At 43.2% G+C, this 13,374-nt stretch overlaps 1 protein-coding gene across 2 annotated transcripts in view; it reads right to left on the reverse strand.

Annotated features, from left to right (window-relative positions):
- Window positions 1-13,374, reverse strand: part of LOC115075806 (mitochondrial import inner membrane translocase subunit TIM16-like) — a 497,551-nt gene that overhangs the window by 406,826 nt on the left and 77,351 nt on the right. The gene's annotated exons all lie outside the window — the stretch shown is intronic.

Consider the following 13,374-nt stretch of genomic DNA (forward strand, 5'->3'; position numbering starts at 1 on the left):
CTGCTGCCTATTGTGGACCAACCCCTTCCCGATGGGTCAGCTGCTGCCTATTGGAGCCTAAACCGTATTGAGAAGGCTGCATCAGTCCAATAGCGGCCCCAAGGGTCCACAACCCTGAGTCATGAAGTCCAGCCATCCCAGGAGGCTCTGCTGAGGATGACATTTTACTACTACTACAGATTTCTATAGTGCTACACAACATATGCAGCGCTATACAATCACCACCCAAAAAGAGACAGTCCCTCCTCAATACAGCTTACAATCTAATAAGAAACATACAGGACAAGAGTCTTGGGGCACACACAGGCTCTCCCCTCCCTCCCTCCTTCACACCCAGGCTCTCTTCACTGCACCCATATCCAGCTAGGAAAGCAGTTCCTCGCAAGGAGGAACAGGAGAGAGAGTGAAGCAAACAGAAGGCGAAAGGAAACAAAGGGATGGGGAGAACAAAAGGAAGGGGAGAGAAAAAATGTGAGAAAAGAAAAAAATCAGAGGAAAAAGCGAAAAAAAGAAGATACCCCCAAAAAATATGTCAGTCTATTACCCATACGCACATCCAGCACCCCCACACAATGGAACCCAAAGAGACAAGTCCACACACACAGACACACACCCCAACACCTGCACACTTCCACCCCACACCCCCCTGCAGGCATTTAAAGAGAAAGGCAAAATATGGTAAAAATATGAAAGCAAAAAAACAAAAGCAGCCAAGCAGCCAGCCCGCAGGCCTCCTGTACCAGAGATGCAGGGTTAGGCCTCATGCTGGCACGGGTTTCTGCGATCCGGGAAACTACAGACCGGTTAGCCTGTCTTCAGTGCCAGGAAAAATAGTGGAAAGTGTTCTAAACATCAAAATCTCAGAATATATAGAAAGACATGGTTTAATGGAACAAAGTCAGCATGGCTTTACCCAGGGCAAGTCTTGCCTCACAAATCTGCTTCACTTTTTTGAAGGAGTTAATAAACATGTGGATAAAGGTGAACCGGTAGATGTAGTGTACTTGGATTTTCAGAAGGCGTTTGACAAAGTTCCTCATGAGAGGCTTCTAGGAAAAGTAAAAAGTCATGGGATAGGTGGCGATGTCCTTTCATGGATTGCAAACTGGCTAAAAGGAAACAGAGAGTAGGATTAAACGGACAATTTTCTCAGTGGAAGGGAGTGGACAGTGGAGTGCCTCAGGGATCTGTATTGGGACCCTTACTGTTCAATATATTTATAAATGATCTGGAAAGAAATACGACGAGTGAGATAATCAGATTTGCAGATGACACAAAATTGTTCAGAGTAGTTAAATCACAAGCAGATTGGGATAAATTGCAGGAAGACCTTGTGAGACTGGAAAATTGGGCATCCAAATGGCAGATGAAATTTAATGTGGATAAGTGCAAGGTGATGCATATAGGGAAAAATAACCCATGCTATAATTACACAATGTTGGGTTCCATATTAGGTGCTACAACCCAAGGAAGAGATCTAGATATCATAGTGGATAACACATTGAAATCGTCGGTTCAGTGTGCTGCGGCAGTCAAAAAAGCAAACAGGATGCTGGGAATTATTAGAAAGAGAATGGTGAATAAAACGGAAAATGTCATAATGCCTCTGTATCGCTCCATGGTGAGACCACACCTTGAATACTGTATACAATTCTGGTCGCCGCATCTCAAAAAAGATATAGTTGCAATGGAGAAGGTACAGAGAAGGGCTACCAAAATGATAAGGGGAATGGAACAGCTCCCCTATGAGGAAAGACTAAAGAGGTTAGGACTTTTCAGGTTGGAGAAGAGACGGCTGAGGGGGGATATGATAGAGATGTTTAAAATTATGAGAGGTCTAGAACGGGTAGATGTGAATCGGTTATTTACTCTTTCAGATAATAGAAAGACTAGGGGGCACTCCATGAAGTTAGCATGTGGCACATTTAAAACTAATCGGAGAAAGTTCTTTTTTACTCAGCGCACAATTAAACTCTGGAATTTGTTGCCAGATGATGTGGTTAGTGCAATTAGTATAGCTGTGTTTAAAAAAGGATTGGATAAGTTCTTGGAGGAGAAGTCCATTTCCTGCTATTAAGTTCACTTAGAGAATAGCCACTGCCATTAGCAATGGTTCCATGGAATAGACTTAGTTTTTGGGTACTTGCCAGGTTCTTATGGCCTGGATTGGCCACTGTTGGAAACAGGATGCTGGGCTTGATGGACCCTTGGTCTGACCCAGTATGGCATTTTCTTATGTTCTTATGTTGTGCTCAGGAGCAGCTTGACCAGACGTTCCCGGAGAAGGAGCGGCATCCTGGCCCCTGAGTAACAGGGGAGGGGAGATGGAACTGCTGGGTCCACTGCCACGTGAGCACGGGACAGCGTATGAGGAGAAGAGTCGCACAGTTCTGCAGAACAGAACCCCAGGATCTCCCCAACATGCATGACTGGTCGAAGCTGCAGATATTACACCAGCAAGGTGCATGCAACACAGGGGCAGCTTCTGCTTGAAGACGACCGAAGACTCCCTCTTCTACGTATCCTATGTCACACAAATATTCAGTTGAGATTAAATTCTTAATAGACTATTTGTGCTTTAATTGCTTTAATTACTTTAATTTTTTCAAGCTGATTTGCTGCCAGCAAAAGCCATAATTGGGAGGTGGCCATGAGGAATGCGAGACAGGGAGTGGGTGAACAGCAGTTGCGGTGCATAGCTCAGGATGTCAGGCTGCAGGGATAATCAGATGCATTTTCTCTCCTTTATTGAATTATCACTGGTGGCCGTGCACACTGAACTGTTGCCCTGGCTGCGGTACCAAGCATTGGTGCACTGACGGCCACGAAACCTAGCAAGGCCCAAGGACTTCCTCTCCTCAGAAGAATGTCAGTATAATGACCTCTGTGCATTCCTTGGTACTTAGGACATAACAAATGTACTATTTTTGGCCGGAGCCAATCTCCCCCCCCCCCCCCCCCCCCCCCATTTATAATATTCTTCTTACGGGAAAATCAGTTTCGGCTTGCAACATTTTGACTTGATGTGGTTTTCAGGAACCAGCTGTGTCCTCAGTTTAAGGACTCCCTATATCTGCTTCGGATTCACATCCCCCATTTTTAGTCACAGAATCACAGAAAGAAGTCAGAGCTGGAAGGGATCTTAAGAGATTAGGTCCACCCTTGCCTTCAGATGTTTACCTGACCCGCTCTTACACTTCCATCACCTTCCTAGGGAGCTCGTCCCAGTGCTCGATTACCTTCAGAGTAATGTTTACCCTGAATCTCCTTGTTATTTAAATCCTCAATGGAGAGGGAGAATAACTGACCACTCTCTCCTCACTGTAAGCCCTCATTACGTATTTCAGGTCTTCACTTGGTCTTTTCTTGTCCAAGCTAACACAACTCAACTCCTTCTAGGTCTTCTCAATGGTAATATTAACTTGGGCTCGTACCAATTTTGTTTACATTTATTATGCTTTCTCTAAGTTCTCCGTTCCCCAGCAGGCAAAAGCAGCTGCGTAACTGGAAGGAACCAGGCTCTTCAGAAATCTTCCAAGTGAGCCAATAAATCAAATTTGGGCTCTGTGTTCAGCATGACAGTCATTTCTTTAATAGCTTGTTTAACCTTTTTCCAAAAACTGTGTATGCTTGGGCAACGCCACCACATGTGGAAGAAACAGACAGACAGACAGTCACCCCACAATTTTTCCAGCAAATGGAGTTGGGATTTGTCAATTAGATGCATTTTTACCAGAATAATACGTAGTCTATATATTTATAATTTACATGTGATTGGCCTTTGTCTTTCCATGAAACCTCAAAAGAGGGCTGCACCAAAACCCAATCAATCAAACCACATTATAAACTAATAGCTCCCCCCTCCATCCATTCAGTTCTCAACACCAAACAAAAATACACTAACCCCACCCCGACCCCAAGACAATCCCCACATACAGCACACTCATCACAACATTTACACCAGTGTAACTATTTCCTCACCCCAGCCTTAAACCCTACCACCCCACAAACGAGCTGACTAATCCTCAACACTGCTTTATAGGTCAAGCTTCCACCTACTCAAACATAACGATTTATAGCCATCATCCAAAAGGCACATCTCCACTCTCAACTATAAATCCAAAGCCTCAGTGTGTATGCTGAGAATTGATTGTCCAAAACCTCACTCAAATAGACAAAATCTGGATTATTTTATGGAACTTAAGATATTTAAGTTCTACTGGAGCTTCCGAGGAATTAAATTCTGCAATGCTGGGGTAAAATAAGAACATACACAATGCTTTGTATACACCAACTTTACTCTGGAATGACAGGACCTCTAACAAGGCATGCTGAAACGATCTTAAAGATTGCCATGGCTCATACTGAGAAAGTAAATTTGCTAAATACTCTTGGATAGTTCAACGAAGACCCCTAAATACTATGCAAGGAATTTAAAATTGAGGGAACCCACTGTAGACTGCAAAATTGCAGTAATGTGGCCTGCTCTTTTTAGAAACATATATAGAAACAGGACATCAAAAAAAGACCATATGGTCCATCCAGTCTGCCCATCCGTCCAATTAATTTAGCTTCATAATTCTCAATTTCTTAAAAACCCTCTGTGTTTATCCCATTCTTTCTTGAATTCAGATACTGTTTTTATCCGCACCACTTCCACTGGGAGGCTGTTTTATACATCCACCATCCTCTGTGAAAAAATATTTCCTATGCTTACTCCTTACTCATCTCATGAACCCTCATTCTAGAGCTTCCTTTCCATTGAAAAATGCTCACTGCCTGAGCATGGAAACCTCCGAGATATTTGAATGTCTCTATCATCTCTCCTTTCCTCTAGAGTTATACATGTTTAGATCTTGAAGTCTATCTCTATTTGCCTTAGAACAAAGACCACTGACCATTTTAGTAGCCACCCTCTGAACTGACTCCATCCTGTTTATATTCTTTTGAAGGTGTGGTCTACAGTATTATATACAGTATTCTAAGTGACGTCTCACCAGGGGACCTATACAGGGGCAATATTCCTCTCCTTCTGCAGCCAAACATTTTTCTGGTTTCTATTGTTGCTTTATCCACCTGTGTGGCCACCTTAAGATCATCAGATACAATTACCCATAGATCCCACTCTTCCTTTGTGCTTAGAAGCAGCACATAGGAAGTGCGGGATCTAGCTGTGTTCTACTGCAACTGCAGTCACTTCAGCCTTATTACAAGAAGATTCTAGTAAAGAGAATTGAAATAGTCTGTTTTGCCTGTTACTACAGCATGGACAACCTCAACTATGTAATTATTTTCCTTAATTTATTCTGTTATACCCTTAGACCTTATAGTTTAAATAATTATCGTTTTATTGAATTTATTGTTTTATTATTTTACAGCCTTTTATTTTTATTCCTATTATTCTTGCTTGTAAACCGTTGTGACGGCATGTTCCAAACAACGGTATATAAAAGTTTATAAATAAACAAATGAGTTTTTCTTCTCCAGATAAGTATGCACCTGGTGAAACTGCCCTAGGGACATAAACGATATCTTAACTACATTGGACATTTGAGCGTCCATAGGTAACACAGTCTAGACTACCAACCTCTTCTTTTGGTATTAATGTACAGCCTAATTGCAAGGAAGACTAAGCTCCCTTTTCTGCCCACAAACCCATAACAACTTTGTCTTAGCAGGATTCAACTTGAGCGTCTGCTGCTCTAACCAGGCTGCTACTGTTTGTAAGCATATGATAAAAGATTAGATACTACTGCTTCCTGGTCATTATTCACAGTCACTAACAATTGTATATCGACTGTGAACAACTGACAGGCCACCTCAAACTTCTGGATTACCTTTACCACAGAGGTCATACACATTCAATTGTAATGGTGCAAATACCAACAACCTGGGATCCACCAAACTTCAGAGTGTGGAGCAGAACAATGAAGCAAACCAACGCAGAACCATTTTATCCAGTCCATGATGTCATGGCCAACGGTACTGAATGCAGCAAACAGAGCTAATGCCATCCTCCGGGAATCTCTTCCTTTGTCTGCCCACATTCACATACCATCTCTACCAAGGAGAACAATGCTGATTCCGTACCAGATCCAATTCTAAAGCTAGACCTGGCAGCACAAAGAATCACGACCATATCCCCATGGACTGGTACACTTACAGTATACTGCAGCTGCTTGCAATTAAACAGCAGTGAACATTTAGACTCTTACTCCAGCAAGAGTAAGGAGTTTAGCCAGTTGATTCAGGCTCTTACATGGTGCAATTTAGGATCAGACCATCCTTCCAATAAGATTCTACAGATTCATAAGAGATTTGCCTCTACTACATACCAATTTATCTCATGCATCTTCACTGCGGATATCCTGAAAATCTGACTGGCTGGGAGTCCTCCAGGACAAGCTTGGGAATCAGTGCAAAGGATCCTCGGGGGTCTTTTCTCTTATTCATTTCCAGGATATTGGACTATTGGGTACTCGCTCCTCGAGGGCCTATTCTCTTCATATCCTGCACCACAGACCTTCGGTGCCACTATTCTACATCAGGAAGGCACCTTCACTCTATGAGTACCTCTACGAACCGGCGCTCCAACTTCACCCACCAGCCGCGGCGTTACCCTCCCTGCGGGCTCCTGCCTATCATGAACATCTGGGTGAGACTACACTTCTGTTGCTACCGTCGCTGCCCAACGTCTCCACTCCGCCCTCCTTATCTCTTTGGCGACCCCCTCTTTGGTTGATGGATGTTTGGCTGCCGCGGCGTCATTTTGCCGACCTCCTCCGGCGTCCCCGGACCGGCTAGACGCTGCCTTCCGCCATGTTCCGTCAATCCTTTCCAGACCTCAACTGATCCTTACCTTACCGGCCATTTACTATCAGACCTCACCAACACACTGTTAATCTCCTTCACTACATTAATGCTACAACATTGTAAATAATTTGCTCTCGGTTGAACTCCTTCTGCTACTTTCTCTTCTGCTCCCAGTTGTGCACTTCCCTGTTTTATTGTAACTGCAATATTCTAACCATGCACTTGTTAAAGTTTTTTGTATTTCTCTGTGTTTTTCACACCCTGTTAAATGTAATTCGGCATGATGTGATGATACCTGTCATGAATGCCGGTATAATAAAAAAAAACAAAACACTAAACAAGAAACTTTATTGCACAGCTTTCAAAATTACAGAAGCACCTTCTTCATGAATCCAGATAGGCCAGCATGGACTCAGAAGAAGCTCCTGAACCACAATCGCTAGAACTGGCCTATTAAAAAAGTCTCAATCTACAAAGACTCTGGTTTTCTTCAGGACAAAACACAGCTGCTAAATAAACAATGGTTGCCATTGTTGTTGGATCCCAGGTTGTTTGTATTAGCACCATAAACAAAGGTGGACAATGTAACCCCAATATTTAAAAAAGGCTCCAGGGGTGATCTGGGTAACTATTAGGGATGTGAATCGTTTTAGGACGATTAAAATTATCGTCCGATAATTTTAATATCGTCTTAAACCGTTATGGAACACAATACAATACAGATTCTAACGATTTATCGTTATAAATCGTTAGAATCGTGAGCCGGCACACTAAAACCCCCTAAAACCCACCCCCGACCCTTTAAATTAAATCCCCCACCCTCCCGAACCCCCCCCCAAATAACTTAAATAACCTGCGGGTCCAGCGGCGGTCCGGAACGGCAGCGGTCCGGAACGGGCTCCTGCTCTGAATCTTGTCGTCTTCAGCCGGCGCCATTTTCCAAAATGGCGCCGAAAAATGGCGGCGGCCATAGACGAAAAAGATTGGACGGCAGGAGGTCCTTCCGGACCCCCGCTGGACTTTTGGCAAGTCTCGTGGGGGTCAGGAGGCCCCCCACAAGCTGGCCAAAAGTTCCTGGAGGTCCAATGGGGTCAGGGAGCGATTTCCCGCCGCGAATCGTTTTCGTACGGAAAATGGCGCCGGCAGGAGATCGACTGCAGGAGGTCGTTCAGCGAGGGTTCCGGCGCCTCGCTGAATGACCTCCTGCAGTCGATCTCCTGCCGGCGCCATTTTCCGTACGAAAACGATTCGCGGCGGGAAATCGCTCCCTGACCCCCGCTGGACCTCCAGGAACTTTTGGCCAGCTTGTGGGGGGCCTCCTGACCCCCACGAGACTTGCCAAAAGTCCAGCGGGGGTCCGGAAGGACCTCCTGCCGTCCAATCTTTTTCGTCTATGGCCGCCGCCATTTTTCGGCGCCATTTTGGAAAATGGCGCCGGCTGAAGACGACAAGATTCAGAGCAGGAGCCCGTTCCGGACCGCTGCCGTTCCGGACCGCCGCTGGACCCGCAGGTTATTTAAGTTATTTGGGGGGGGTTCAGGAGGGTGGGGGATTTAATTTAAAGGGTCGGGGGTGGGTTTTAGGGGGTTTTAATGTGCCGGTTTTTCGATTTTTCGATTTTTCACGATTTTTAACGATTTTTCACGATATTTTACCCCCCCAAACGGCAACAATACGATTCCCTCCCCCTCCCAGCCGAAATCGATCGTTAAGACGATCGAGGACACGATTCACATCCCTAGTAACTATAGACCAGTGAGCCTGACTTCAGTGCTGGGAAAAATAGTGGAAACTATTCTCAAGATCAAAATCATAGAGCATATAGAAAGACATGATTTAATGGAACACAGTCAACATGGATTTACCCAAGGAAAGTCTTGCCTAACAAATCTGCTTCATTTTTTTTTGAAGGGGTTAATAAGCATGTGGATAAAGGTGAACCAGTAGATGTAGTGTATTTGGATTTTCAGAAGGCATTTGACAAAGTCCCTCATGAGAGGTTTCTACAAAAACTAAAAAGTCATGGGATAGGAGTCGATGTTCTTTCGTGGATTACAAACTGGTTAGAAGACAGGAAACAGAGAGTAGGATTAAATGGTCAATTTTCTCAGTGGAAAAGGGGTAAACAGTGGAGTGCCTCAGGGATCTGTACTTGGACTGGTGCTTTTCAATATATACAGCTGTACCCGGCCACGCGTTGCCGTGGCTCAGTCTGGTTTAATTTCACAGTGCGCATTAGCTCTGCTCTGGCCGTCCCAACTCTCTCCCCCCCTTCCCCGGCGGTGGACAGACTGGCTCAGCGACTCTTTTACCCTTTCCTCCTCCTGTGTGTAAGTGTCCGGCAGTCCCTACTCCCTCCCCCCTTCCCCAGCAGGGGAGGAACGGGCTGAGCCATTTCTCTGAGCGGCGACTCGTCTGCCCTTTTCTCCTCCCTTTGTGACACCCAGCACGTAGCGCAGAACTCTATGGTCTGCACATGCGCGGTAGAGCTGCTCTACTGCGCATTTGCAGTCCGGTCAGAGCCCATTTATATTGTAGATAGCGTGTGTTGCTTTTACGTCCAACAGATGGCGCTGTTTTTATTTTATTTATTTTATTTTAAAAACTCTTCTATACCGTCGTTAAGTTGGAGAACCATCACAACGGTTTACATATAGGCACGATAACAACTATGAGTGGTATAGCTTACAACTTGAATATGTGCCAACATAGTTCAGTAACAATATAGTGCAAAGAGCTATAAGTTTAAGTGAGTTAATTAGTTTGGTATGACAGTTTCTCACCGGTATAAAATTAACATTACTATGAGTTTGTTCGGTGCGTCCATCTTAATCAATTGTTTTTCTCCTTCGCTTTGTCTTTATCGAAGGCTTGTTTATAGAGCCAGGTTTTCAGGTTAGATTTAAAGATTTTCAGATTTCTCTGGAGCCTTAATTCGAGAGGCATGGTGTTCCATATTACGGGGCCGGCCAGTGATAGTGCTCTTTCCCTAACTTGCGTGAGGCGTGCTGTTCTGACTGAGGGGACAGTTAGTAGAGCCTTATTTGCAGATCTTAGGTTTCTGTGAGGGACATGTACGCGCAGTGCTGTGTTAAGCATGTTTTTACCTGTCCCAGGTGTCACATCTATATAATACAAGTATATAAAAACACGCGCGAAATCGAATGCAACGTTGTGTCAAAATTTCAAAGCAATCTGTGAAGAACTTTCAGAGATTTAAGATTTTGAACAAACGAACATTTACATTTTTATTTATATATATATATATATAATGATCTGGAAAGGAATACGACGAGTGAGGTTATCAAATTTGCGGATGATACAAAATTATTCAGAGTAGTTAAATCACAAGCAGACCGATACATTACGGGAGGACCTTGCAAGACTGGAAGATTGGGCATCCAAATGGCAGATGAAATTTAATGTGGACAAGTGCAATGTGTTGCACATAGGGAAAAAATAACCCTTGCTGTAGTTACACGATGTTAGGTTCCATATTAGGAGCTACCACCCAGGAAAAAGATCTAGGCATCAGAGTGGATAATATTTTAAAATTGTCGGCTCAGTGTGCTGCAGCAGTCAAAAAAGCAAACAGAATGTTAGGAATTATTAGGAAGGGAATGGTTAATAAAACGGAAAATGTCATAATGCCTCTATATCGCTCCATGGTGAGATCGCACCTTGAATACTGTGTACAATTCTGGTCACCGCATCTCAAAAAAAGGTATAGTTGTGATGGAAGGTACAGAGAAGGGCAACCAAAATTATAAAGGGGATGGAACAGTTCCCTATGAGGAAAGGCTGAAGAGGTTAGGGCTGTTTAGCTTGGAGAAGAGACGGCTGAGCGGGGATATGATAGAGGTCTTTAAGATCATGAGAGGTCTTGAACGAGTAGATGTGACTCTTATTTACACTTTCAAATAATAGAAGGACTAAGGGGCATTCCATGAAGTTAGCAAGTAGCACATTTAAGACCAATCGGAGAAAATTATTTTTCACTCAACACACAATAAAGCTCTGGAATTTGTTGCCAGAGGATGTGGTTAGTGCAGTTAGTGTAGCTGGGTTCAAAAAAGGTTTGGATAAGTTCTTGTAGGAGAAGTCCATTAACGGCTATTAATCAAGTTTACTTAGAAAATAGCCACTGCTATTAATTGCATCAGTAGCATGGATCTTCTTGGTGTTTGGGTACTTGCCAGGTTCTTGTGGCCTGGTTTGGCCTCTGATGGAAACAGGATGCTGGGCTTGATGGACCCTTGGTCTGACCCAGCATGGCAATTTCTTATGTTCTTAATTCTGCCTCTTCTAAGAAGAATTGAGCTTGCATCTATTTCTTTTTGCTTTGAGAGTTTATTTCCCATGTTATGATTTGCTATGTTTTAGGTTTCTCAGCTTCGCCAGCTGCAAGCTGACATCACATGGGGCACAATTGTTGGCAGGAAGCGCTTGGGGACAGTTTCAATTGACATCCTCCTCTTCAACTGATGGGAAGGCCCAATGAGCACTTGGGAAATGGGAAACAGACATTTAATGGCCTCCGCAGCCCTGGCAATAAAGCGCACCCAGCTTAGTGCATGGGTTTACACGCAGTTGGATGTGCATTTTGGACGTGCTAGCGTAGCGCCAGATGCAGTAAGGAGATTAGTGCATCCAAAACATGCACCCTAACAAATGCAAACCCAATGGCGCCCATCAGATGTTAATTGAATGCAGATGAGGAAATTAGCTATTATCCCAGATGCAATAAAGTGCTGGGCTCCCAATACACACTTTTTAACGTGGTAAATTTAACTCTAGCCTCAGAGGTGAAGTCAACTTGCAAACAAGAGTTCATGAAAAACATTAAAAATAGATTCTCTGTGTTGTGATAATTGTCTCCCCCCCACACACACACAATACTTGGTATCATTGTGACACTAATTTACTGCTGTTGGTGGAGAAAAATAATTGTATATTTTCACTTTATTAAAAAATAAAATCACCACCACGCAATCTGGACGTCCATAGCATGGGGCATCTAGTATTTTGATAAGGTTGCGGAAGGGAATTTTAGCAAAAAAAGAAGCTGGATCAAAATGGACGCTTATATTGAGCGCCCGTTGCAAATGGGCACCTAATGCAATAAACTATTGAGCTCTCAGGTGCCTCTCATTTAAATATTGCTCTACAGGTGCCTCTCATTTAAATACTGCATCGGGTGCCCAGGGGATGTGTTTGTGCGCAAGTTAGGAAAATGGGGGCTCAATGCAAGTGCTGTTTTCAGCACACATAATAATGCATCGGCTCCACAGTGTTTAGATGAATATTGAATGGGTATGTGACAGACCCCTTGGTCAGCCACTAGATGGCCCTAGTTTCCTGCCCATAAGTAATAACAGCTTAATGGGATTTTGCATTCCATTTCAGTCTCTCCTATCAGGTTGACAGTGATTGGTTATCCTTAGGGCACTAGGGGGAGTTAGTGGTATAAAGAGCGTGGTCTTTTTAAATTGGCTTTTGAAGAGTAAGGAGCTATTTTTTCCCTGTCACCTGCTGAGTTGGGCCCACTAACCCAACTAGGTGTTTTTCCTGCATTTAGAGAAGATTCCTCATCAGAATACTCTTGTCAGAGAGTCTGCTTTAGGTTTTTTGTTTTGTTTTGTTTTTTAAGAGGAGAGATTTTTTCAGGATTTTTATTGGTTTTCTCATTCTTGGAAACACCCTGTACCCTTTGGAGAGTGATAAACCACAATCTAGAGAGCAGGGTCTGGAGACCTGTGAGCTTTCCATCTACTCAATCTGATAGGCATCTAAGGTTACTATCAAGAAATCTACTGGAAATCCCCTCAACAAAATCAGTTAGACTACATTATACAAGAAAGTGCGCTTTTTCAGTGGCAGGCCCACTCCTCGAACTCTATACCAGACACACTTCACCAAATATTCAATAGAAAGCAATTCAAAAACAGAACTTAAAACATCTTTTTCAGCTAGCCTATAATATTTCAGAAACTTGACAAACATTACATCAATCACAATAGGTTTTCTGGAGGTCATTTGTAGCACTATAAGATACACACTCTCCTTTTCTTGTTATGTAAAATCTAATATTTTACTTTTATTTTGATTTATATTAATGAAATTTTTGTAATTTTTTATTCTTTTTTTTTTATTGATTTCATATTTATGTTTTACACTTGTAAACCGTTTTGACCAAGTAATTACAAAGGTGGTATATAAACGCTTAAATAAATAAATATTCCCTAGAGGAAGCAAGACCAATGACAGCATTAGCCAGCGTGGAATTTTTGGACACAGTAATCTTTTCCCCTTTTGGTTAGGGTGGAGGTTTTTTTCCTCACCCCTCCTCACAGATTAGAATCAGGAGAGTGAGAACTTGATTCAAGACCAGAAATATCAGACTTTTCCCTCCAGAGAAGTCACATAGATTTGAAAGAAAAGTGCTGGATCTCCATACCCAAAGGACCAGGTCACAGGATGTGGGTAAGAGACAGAACTTTGAACTCAGGTAGGATTTTTGTGTGCTTTTGGGGCTCCCCAATAGGATTCCCTTACACCCGG

This window comes from Rhinatrema bivittatum, chromosome 14, assembly GCF_901001135.1.
Source record: "Rhinatrema bivittatum chromosome 14, aRhiBiv1.1, whole genome shotgun sequence".
Taxonomy (NCBI): domain Eukaryota; kingdom Metazoa; phylum Chordata; class Amphibia; order Gymnophiona; family Rhinatrematidae; genus Rhinatrema; species Rhinatrema bivittatum.